This window comes from Dipodomys merriami, unplaced genomic scaffold (assembly GCF_024711535.1).
Source record: "Dipodomys merriami isolate MVZ:Mamm:240054 unplaced genomic scaffold, mDipMer1.0.p SCAF_413, whole genome shotgun sequence".
Lineage (NCBI taxonomy): Eukaryota > Metazoa > Chordata > Mammalia > Rodentia > Heteromyidae > Dipodomys > Dipodomys merriami.
Genome location: NW_027205749.1, coordinates 703,572 through 715,212, shown reverse-complemented (window position 1 = coordinate 715,212; position 11,641 = coordinate 703,572). Strand labels below are relative to the sequence as shown.

General features: G+C 34.3%; 1 pseudogene; it reads left to right on the top strand.

Moving 5' to 3' along the window:
- The first annotated feature begins 6,044 nt into the window (after positions 1-6,044).
- Positions 6,045-6,144, top strand: LOC138807168 (U6 spliceosomal RNA; annotated as a pseudogene).
- The last annotated feature ends 5,497 nt before the right edge of the window (positions 6,145-11,641 follow it).

Sequence of the window (11,641 nt, the reverse complement as noted above, 5' to 3'; positions counted from 1 at the left end):
GGGATTGATGGTCATAGAAATAATAGCTTAATCTGATAAAAAATTGCTTACTCTTGAAGAATTAATTATAACATGCTTCATAGTTTTATCCTATACCAGAATCTGGCTATTTTTCTGTTCACTTCTCAATCTGTAACACCCCTTTGGAAAATGCATCTATTGCAGAATTACATAACATGCAAACAGGTACTATTTTGAATCTCTCAGGTATGGAATGTTCAGAATTTGAAAGTGAGTAGTTATTAGTAGTTATTATTTTGAGGAACACACATATTCTGTCCTCTTAACAACTTATTTACTTTTAAAAGTTATGGGTTTCTATAGAATTAAACGGTTTTGTTTTAGTATGAGAAAATACTAATTTATTCTTTTTTGAAAATATTGGCAATTATATTATGAAAAAATTGTCAATTATATAACATTCAAGTTGAGGGCCCTCTGATAAAGAAGGGGTAATTACTTCAAATTAGAGGCCAAATAGTACTGATTTTTTTTAGAGTTACTACATGAATAATAATATTTACTATACCTATACAGTGAAATTTTATTTCATGCAGCTTATTTTTTAAATTTAATTTTAATGTGAAAGTGATGTGCAGTGGGTTAGCAATTGTAAGGCAGTGAATACATAACTGTTCAAACTTGTTATCCCCTCTCTCGTTTTTCTTACAGTTTTCCTTCACCCCAAAACCCTTCACAAGTTGTAATGTACATTTCCAACTTATTGTCTTGTGAGTATTGCTATTGCATTGGTTTGCCCTTTGTCCTTTGTCTCGCCAATTTGTTGTTCCTCTTCCCTTCCCTAATTAAGGTAAATGTATACACAATACACAGGGTACCAAAATCAAACACAGTAGGAGATAACCCATAGGGGAAAAACCCAAGGAAAATAGAAATTACATAATACATTAAGAACAACAACTGCAAATAAATATCTCTTTCCATATCTTGGATTTCATTTTGCTCAGCATCAGCTTATATGTTCATATATATGCATAACAAAGCCACTGGAAAATAATAGTTTCATGGATAATATATCATGAAAACAACAGGTTAACTGTTTTTGATGATAAAGGTGGAATTAGGATTGGTAAATTCGCGATTCTGTTAAAGGAATTTCAAGTTTTAAAACTATGACAGGTAAATTTTAATTGTTCAAACTTTTTAACTTAGCCTATTAAAATTTAAGATTGCCTGGGAAAATAGGCTTTCATGCAAAGAAATTCATGGAGACTTAGCTCAGAGGTAAGATGGCTCATTTTCACACTAAACAAACAAGCCTCACAAACCGTGCTGTAAATCCTGTAGGTTAACATGAGAATTGTCCTTACCCAGGAAATATACTCTGACTGTGAGAAACAAGGTTGTAGTGGAATTTAAACTCAAAGTTTTTTTTAAATAAGACATCAAAATTTGTGAATTGACTTTTAATTTCTACACAGTGATTCTCTTAAAAAGATAATTTTGGTCAAAATATTTAGGGAGAAAGTGCCCTTCAAAATGAAAGAACGTATTGAGTTTCCACTTTTCTGTTTGTAATACGTTCCACAATGTCTTTGCAAGTGAAGCACTGAAACACAGAAAAATTCTGATTGGGTACTTCAAACCAATGATTTCACATTTCTATGTAGCTCAAAAATATAATATCCTCATTAACATGAAATAGTGAAGACTTGTCTTATTACATAAGCCAAAAGGTTTGGGGATCAGAAAAGAATTGAGCAAATGGAAAAGGTAAGAAAACGCGTTCTTAGAAGCCCTAGCTAAGGATACTGGCTTCATCAGTGGAGGCGGCCAAAACTTCTTGATAGAGATTGTCATAATGTTTTTGCTAGCTAAAGTGATTTTACAGAGCCTATTTGGCTCAGTATAATGCAAAACAAATTGAATGAAGACATGAAAATAAATTCAACCTCCAAATAAAAGAATTTTAAAAGAGAAACCATGAAGATGTAGCAGTGGCGGATGGAGTATAGTCCTTCACCTTCACTAGACTTGAAGTCAAGAAGCTGTGATTAATTGGAAATCAGGCAAGAGCTAAGAGGGGACATAGAAGTAGGACATAGAAGTATTGTCCTTTGTAACAGACAATATAATCCAAGGAATGGGTGATTTAACTCTATTCTTCTCCATACATCTTGTTGAGCAAAAGCAAGACTAAGAGAAAAATAATCTATTGAAATAATTTTGCAAAGAATAATTTCACTGTTCCTGATATGGTATCTAAGGAAAGTCTTAAGAGAGAAGATAAAAGTCATAAGAGAGAAGATAAAAATGGATTCTTTTTCAGTTTCCTCTAAGCATCTTGTTAGCAAAATATATCTTTGAGGTTAGAAGTGATTGAACCAAAAAGGCGTGGAGTACTTATTTTTGTGGGCACATTAGACACTAGAAGATTTCAAGGTAAAAGAAAAAAGAAAGAAATTATAGCTAAATATTTGTGATTACAGGTTCTTGGACTGGTTTTTTTGGAGACAAAGATTTGCATTAGTGTTGGTCTTCATTAACATAGTTGTTTGGTTTTCGTGGCAACCAAATGAAAAGGGGAAGTTTAATGGACTCGTTTGGACAAGTAAACAGCATGATAGAAAATAATGGCAAATAATAATTAATGAATTATTTTGAACAATTATTTTGCGAGAACGAAGAAGGAAAGATATAATTCAAAATCACTTGACTTTATTAAAAGTATGAAAATAGAGTAGTGAAGAGATTGAGAGAAAACAAAGAGGACTGCTTTCTCTCCAGTGGAGTAATAGGTTCTTGATCTTGTTTCTTCCATTCTGTCTTCACAAGCTATCCAGTGTGCCTCAGGACTCGAGTATACAGTTCAGACAAAGAGCATTCGTAGAAGAAAATATTTGCAGTAGATATAGGTGATTTATAACCTTAGACAATCTATTTAAATCTGTTTAAAATTCTCCCCTACCCCAAACTGCCCTCTTTGAACAGCTTTGTTTGCTTTTCCAAAGACTGACCTTCATTAACTATTTAAAATTTTGAGAGGTCATATTCATACTCTCTAGAGATTGCTGTTTAGTTGTAATTTTTGTGTGTTTTTGTTTGTTGTTGTGTTTTTTAACTGAATTTCAAAAGGTTGTGCAAGTGTGTTACAATTAAACATGTCCATCTAATTGTCTAACGCTCCTGGATCAGAGTCACTCTTTCTATGAAGCTGATCCAACCCTTTCTCCAAGATTTATTGCAGATTTACCACTTCCTTTATTACATTTGTACATTGAGTATACTAGCTGTACTTGCACATTGTTCTATTTGTCATTCATTCTATTTCTATACTATTGATCCTCTCTGGTTTCAATTTCTGTTAAACTGCCTGTTAGTACTTTGAAAGGTTTATATACATTCCATGGAGTTTCAATCCCACATATACTTGAACTGATGTCAGCTTATATTTCCATAATTCATTCATGTGCAATAACAGTTTGCAAGACTGGAGATGTGAAGCACTTAGACATGATTTTATTCTCATTCATTTGGAAGATTAATCTTTAGTCAGCAAGAAAGTTTAAAAATGACTTAGAATGTATTCCTAACTACTAGTTTTTATAAATGGCTTTGTACAATGGTGTGTGATTATTTTATTTTACATAGGATAATATTTTCTACTACCTATAAGTTTTGGAAAAAGAAGAAAACTAATATTTACTAGTGTAGAGGAATATGATAGAAATAGAAGACAGATTTTATGTTTGTTGCATCTCTGATCAGTACCCATATGCAAGACCTAAAGTCATATTTCTTACTATGTTAGACAGATAGGGAAAACATAAAACAACACATGATAAGGCAACTCTTAGTGACTTTTTAAAATGTATGTTCTAATGTGATGAAATTTACTTTATTAGCTAATATTTGGGTTTGAATTATGGGAGGCTGATCTATATAACACATTTCTGGAAGGAACCTACTGAACAACACAAATGGTGGGGGTACTATTTCTACACTTTAATGAATGAATTTGGTTGGTATTATTGTTGGGTAAGTAAATCAACTCTATTGTAACTTGCTCCCTACACTTGAAAACCTTGTAATATCAGTATCATCTACTAGTCAAGTGTTATTTTGGCAAATGTGATTTTAAATAGTTTATTTGAAAATTAATATACTTTCAGGAGATTAAATGTAGGTTATCATTGGTTTGAGAATGACAACATTTTTATACTACAGAACCTAGTTTTCTGAAGTATCAGTGTTTTGAAACACTAAGGATCTTCTTAATGTTTTTCTAAATTATATTTGACCTCTAAATCAAGTTTAACTAGCCTTGGTAGACCAATTATGGATGTATAATTCCAGAAACTAATTTTTGGCCAACTTATGCTGCACTGAAATCTTTCATTACTCATTAGGAGAGGGGTATTAAAATAATATTGTTCATTTGTGATTGTGTTCATTCATATTGGCTGGTGATCTGTAAATTGAAAGTGAACTACAGTACTTTCTCTCATATTTTGTGATCTCATCGTTCATTTCAAGTTGCCTTGCATTTCACAGTTGATTACTGCTAATTCCTGTAAGGAATTGGGGCCTTGAAATATTATAGGACATGAGAAATTGAGATTAGTCTTCAATTACTTTCTGTTGGCATGTTGCATGGGCCTAGGTGAGAAGTCTTGCCCTTGTCATCTGATGATGCAGATAACTTGAACCTGGTATCCTTGGACCCGTGTGTCCTGCAGAAGAATAATAGCTTTTAGACATTATATCAGCACAATTTGGGTATAATCAGTAAGAATGCTTCAGAAATATGGAGAAAAACACTTTGGGACCAGTGAGTTAAAACAATAAACAGAGCATCAGAATATAATAAAATCCCTTATACATTAGCGGAAAACAATACTGTTATTTTACCATGTGAATTCAGAAGACCACAAAGACTTAAAAGGTATCACAAGTTTATACCGAAGACATTGCATTGATACTTTTTATATTCTAATATATATTCTAAACCTAATTATTTATATTCCAATTTATTTATGAGAATAATTGTCAATATATTTGTCAAACTATCAATTCTAGTAAGATTCATCGTGTGAAATTTAAAATAAGTACATATAAATATAAAATATATAAGTATATATAATATAAAAATCGTTTTGCATTGTTCTGTTGTGGTTAGGGTATCAAAGGCAACTCTGTTTTAAAGTATTATTCCATTATCTCTACCTGTTTTAGGTAGAGTTAGACTTAAAGCTTTACCATTTTTGATTTAGAGCCCAGAGGCAAGAGGAAACACTGTGATTAAAACATTACCAATTTAAGGCCTAATATCGAGGAGAAACGTATAGACTTCTCCAGAACCTATGGACATATTTGGTGATAGAAAGTCCGTAGTATAAGTTCCTGCCTGGTTGGATGATAGACAGGCAAGGACAGTAGGTAATCATGCATATGAACATTTTTTTCACCTTCTTGGCTTTAGCTACTTTTGAAATGATAAGTATAATAAACAATTATATTTTGATAAAATACCTTCCATTCTGAACAATTCTGTCTGAACTGTTCATCTCTCTATGATCTCATGTCAGTAAGGTTAGTTTTGTTCCAGTGGACAATCTATGCTGTCAGGGTAAGATATTCTGATTGGTCTGTTCCTACATGGAAGAAGGGTAAAGTGTCAGCTAGACATTTGTCCCAGCAAGACCTCATTTGGGAAATTTTAATTTGCACAAGTTAAGAAGTAGCTCTTACGCAAGGCTTACTTTGAATACATTAGCTCCACAAAGCTAACTCAGTTGATAAATAAATACTTGAAAAGCAATCACCTTTGGACTTAGCCGTAAAGGCTTCAAAGTATGTTCAAATTTAAAATGAAAACGACAAAATAGGCATTGACAAAAAATTGCAAATTTTAGCAATCTACCAACAATAGTTTTTTTTTTTCATTATACACAGAATTTTAGAGAAATAAGACCAATAGCATTTTTAGGAACAATAAGGGTTCCTTGTTATAAATAGTCAACCATGAATATATGCCTGTATAAAGATTGCATCATTAAATACTTAAATTTAGAGGATACTACATGTTTCAGCAGCAGGTCTACCCAAATGACAACAATACAGAGATTAACATGGCACTTGCAGAAGGATGATACATAAATTCGTGAAATATCCCATATTTTTCATTCTTCAAATGCAAGAAATGAAATCAGTTATTAAAAAGTTGATTACAAAAATACAAGTGTAACAATACAAGTAATTCATAGAATTGAAGGTTAGTTTGACATCAGTATATTAAATCTTCACCTGAGAAAGGCCTTTACATATCATAATCGTTACAAAACTTGAAATTAGTTAACATTGCCATTTTATCCCAAAGAAATAAAATAAGGCAAGGACCTAGGAAAAAAGGAATCTTAAACTTTTTCTATATGGAATGCAATTTGAAAGGACACATTTATTAATAAACATATACATTATATAACAATGTAGAATTCAAAGTATTATATCTAGGAGCGAATTAAATAGATTATGGACATTATACAAACATAGATATACTTTTTTCAGAAAAGCACCATGAACATCTTTAGTTTCTATACTATTCATTTCAAAAGATGTTAAAATTATTTCTGATTTAAAAAAATCACAAACTCTGCAGAAATTATTATAGATGTATACAAACAACTCTTGAATACATTTTGACATCAAAGTCAGGCAATTCACTTGGAAGAACACCTGGGAATCCATGAATTTTTAAAGTAGGATATTGCTGTTGCTTTGTTTTGTGAAAAAAATTGTAGGGACACAAAGGATGGACTGGCATTTTTGAAATTTAAGAAAATTAACCAAACCATTACAACTTAGGAGAACAATCTGTACAGTCTTCCACAACTTCAAAGAGGTAGTAATACTTACTTATCCTTTTGGAAATACCAAATGCAGTTTCTTCCAAGTTGTTCTTCACACCTGGTTTGATATAATGGTTCAAGAGAAAGAGATACAGCATATAGTTGTTACTTCTATTCCCAGCAGCGAGATGCAAGGTGGTCAAGAGACCTTTAGATTGGGGATTGGTATTTGCATCATGATGAAGTAAGAAAGAAGACACTCTGGTATTATTCCACATATAAGCACTGTGCAGGGGTGTCTAGCCATTCAGATTTATTGCATGAATATCTGCCTTGAGCTACCAATTCATGGACAATGTCTAAGTGTCCACTCTAGGCTTCTCGATGAAGAGGGTTATACTCATCCTCATTCCTAGTATTCATCTGGGTGGCCTTTTGGAAAGTAGTCTCCACACCGTAGTAAGTTGAATAATTTCAGGATCCAAAAGAAATTTGATTGGATCCTACTCCAATTTTTTCTTGCAATTGATACCATTCCTCACTTTTTCATCTTACTTCCTGTCTTCGTCAGAATTGCCTAACGAGAGACTTTGAGTGCCACTGGGAATGAGATGTCCATGTTTTTCCCCAATAGATTACATTGGTTGAACTGGTCAGAAAAATCTGGTGAATTTTCTGCACATATTTATTCACCATGATTTATTTTATCTTTTTCCATTTTTACTACTCTAAATTATTCTAACTGGAGAGTAGGGAATTTATAGAGCAGAGGAAAAATTTTCCTCAATATTCAAAGGTACAGACTGAAAATGATGACCAGTGGTGTCTTCATGTGCAGCTTATTCTAGGAATGAGAAAATAGGAAACAATGCCTTCTATGTAAATGATTTGGGATATACCATGTTATAGTGTAAGAGAACTCACTATTTAACATATGGGCTTAAATAGCTTTCTAGTAGCTTTCTAATGTTGGTATTCAACATTCGATAAAATGTATAATGCAATAGTAAAATAGAAGTCCTTTGTATGACTACCTAAATTCTTCTTTTTTTTTAAAAGACATTTGTTTTCATCCAAAAAAATATTCCTGTCTATTGTCTTCAGGTGATTTTGATGATTGAAGATGCTTAATGAGAAGTCAAAATGTATTAGTAGTCCTTTGCTATCAATTAAGTTTCACTTTTTCTTCTTGGAGGATATAATGATCAAAGAAAGCAATCAGCAACAATCGTTCAGAATCATGCTTCCAGTGCAAATGAATTACCAGTAAGTAATCCTCGATACCATTATCCACAAAGATTTGTCACAGATACAATCAGCCTGCCTTCTCTAGCTGCTTTCCTAGCCTGGACCTATTCCTTCATTGTACAGGAAAAGTGTGATTCAACTGATTTCAGTCAGATCTGTTAGTAGAATTATCAAGTATTTAGATTCTTTTTTTTAAACTTAGTTGTGGGGCCTGAACTCTGGGCCAGGGCACTGTCCTTTAGCTCTTCAAATCAAGGCCAGCGCTCTACCACTTGAGCCACAGAACCACTTCCGGATGGTTCTGTTTATGTGGTGCTGATTTGGGAAATGGCAGAGCAGAAAGTGAAATGATGCAACCATAAATATAAAAACAAAATAAATTAGGATAATTATGGAGCAATCATATTGTCTATGAGAACCATGAAAGAGAGAGAAGAAAAGAGACACAGATGTGCAATGACCTAGCTAGCCACAAAATCCATGCTTCTAATCAATTGACAGAGCAAACAATTTTTTTAGTTTTTAAAAGAAATGGAAATAGAATATATGTATTTACTTGAAATTAGTAAAAACATTTTTTGTAGCCTACATAAAGAGTCAGAGATTTGACCAAATTACAGACAAGAATCTTAAACCTTGGGCTGGGATGGTCGCTCAGTGGTAGAGTGCTTGCCTTGCAGCTTACTACAGTGGGGAGACTACTTTCCAAAAAGGCCACTCATATGAATAATAGGGATGAGGATGAGTAAACCCCTCTTTATTGGGCAGCCTAAAGTGGACACCTGGACATTGTCCATGAGTTGGTAGCTCAAGGCAGATATTCATGCAATAACTGTGCATGGCTGGAAACCCCTGCACAGTGCTTATATGTGGAATATATTGCAACAGCACACAGACACACAGACACACACACACAAACATCATCATCATCATCATCATCATCATCATCATCAGATTTCTTAAGTATTTTTTGTGTATGGTCTTAAGAATAAATTTACATTACTAACTTGAATTTCTGACAGGACAATATCATCACTGTACATCTTCGTTGTATGCTCTCAGTTTTAAATTACTATCTAAGTATGTGCATTAGATAAGTATAGGAAAAAGTAGGAGCCACACCGGTGGCTTAGGTCTTTAATCTTAGCTAATCAGAAAGATGAAATCTGATGATTGTGCTTTGAAACCAGACCAAGAAAAAAAAGGTCCATTAGATTCTGATTTGAAAGTAACCACAAAAGCTTGAAATGGAGCATAGTATAAGCATTAAAATGCTAGCCTTGAGAAAACTAAAACAAAAAAAATAAATTCTGGAACACAGTCAGGCCCTGAGTTCAAGCTCTAGTATTAGCACCAAACTAATAAATGAATGAATGAATGAATTAATTAACTAAAAATAAATTAAGTGGTCAAATGTGGAGAGGCAGGTAAAATGTGACACTGGATTATGTATTATTAGGTAAAATGTGGACACTGGATTATGTATTATTTTGTAATAAGGCAAATTATCATTTTTCCTAATCACTAATATTTTATTTGAACTTTTTTATACAATAAATCCTGAATTTGGCATACATGTATATGTGTTTGTACATGTGCGCACATGTGTGTTTATGTGCGTGAGTGTGTGTGTTTGCAATGTTGCTTGCCAATGTGGACAGAGTGAGGCTGAAAAGAGCTGTGTTGAAATGTTATTTATCAGTGCTCCATCCTGTCATTTCAGTGGAACCACCCTTCTGTACATTTCATTTGTCAAATAATAACATCACCATAATCAAAGCATTTACACCATTAAGTTAGATAAAATAGATCACTTTCAGTTCTTAGTATATATTAGGCAAGAAGATACACATATAATTAGGTAGTGAGTTATTGCTGTAAGATGACTGTCAGTACAAAATATGTATTTGACCTCTTAAATTGGATATACTTTTAAGATATACTCATGAAGTGATTTTGACCAACTCGACCAAGCAGGTATTACTCGCTGGTTATTCCTGTGAAACTCAAGGTGGATAAACACTTTCCAGATTTCTTTTGAAAAAAACATTCTTGGTAAGATCATATCTATTCACACTAAGATAAAAACCCCGTATTTTTTACGTTTTAATATCCCATCATATTGACTGAAAATCAGTATTGTGGATATGTTTGTTAAATATACATTGCAAAAACAAACAAAAACATGTGTCACCTCCAGATTGTGGATGCATTTGAAGTTGTTTTGTACATACAAATGTTTCTTCATTAATTGTTCTTTTGTGGGAGTAACTATCGCAACATTAACAAATAAGGCTTTTTGAATATCTTTTCCAATATAAATATCCCAGAGCGAGTCTTGCAATTTCTGAAACCCCTTTGAATATTTTAGTGTTATTTCAATTCATTGACTATACAGCTAAAAACATTTCTGAAATAAACATTGTTAAAATCTGAAAATGTAAATGGGTATACAGGCTTTTTATGCATCATTTTATGAAAAGCCAGTTTTTATGAAACTAAAAGATATAGAATAAAAGAATGGAAGTGAATTGGGTGAGCTAATTATTAGTATAATTTTGTTTTCTATTAGCCCAGTCCTTTGAATGTACATGATGAAGTTAAATTATGTGCTTTCTGACACTATGCTTCAGTTATTTTTAGAATCTTTGTAGTTATGAGTGAATTTGTAGTGTAAATAATTGTCTTTGAATATAATTAGGATTAATCTTTTGTTTTGTGTCCTACTCCCCCAAAATGAGTTATTTTCAAGTGTTAATAGTTTATAATTGAATCTTCAGTATCATAAGAAAATTTGAAAAAAAAGGATTGTGCGGAGAAGGTGTAGCCGCCTCTACTCGGAACCTCCCCTTTACCTCCGCACTTCTCTGGGGCCAGCAGCCACCGACCAGAGGCCTGGGACCGCGGGCTCAGCCAACGACCATGGGGTTGGTGTCCAACCAGCAGTTGGCAGGTGGCTGTGCCAAGGGGGAGGAGAAGGCGCCCAAGGAGGCACCATCGGATGCCGCTCAGGCGGCCGAGGAGCCTCAGCTGCTGCACTGGGCTGCTGCATCTGTAAGTGGTTCAACATGCATGGGGTTTGGCTTCCTATCCATGACAGCCCACCCCAGGGTCTCTCTCTACCCCCTAGTGGACGTCTTTGTGCACCAGTGTAAGCTGCACTTGGAGGGCTTCTGGAGCCTGAGGGAGGGAGAGGCTGTGGAGTTTAACTTTAAAAAGTATGCCAAAGGCCTAGAATCCATCCGAGTCACTGGGCCCAGTGGGGTGTTCTGTATTGGGAATGAGAAGTGGCCAAAGGGGAAGAACGTGCAGAAGCACAGATCCAAAGGAGACAGGTGCTACAACTGTGGTGGTCTAGACCATCATGCCAAGGAATGCAAGCAGCCACCACAGCCCAAGAAGTGCCACTTCTGCCAAAGCATCAACCACATGGTGGCCTCCTGTCCACTGAAGGCTCAGCAGATCCCCAGTTCCCAGGGAAAACCTGCCTACTTTAGGGAAGAAGAAGAAGAAAAGATCCATAGCCTTGCCCTGCTCCCCAAGGCCCAAAAGTGAGCCACCAGAGCCGAGGGCGGCTACTCTTG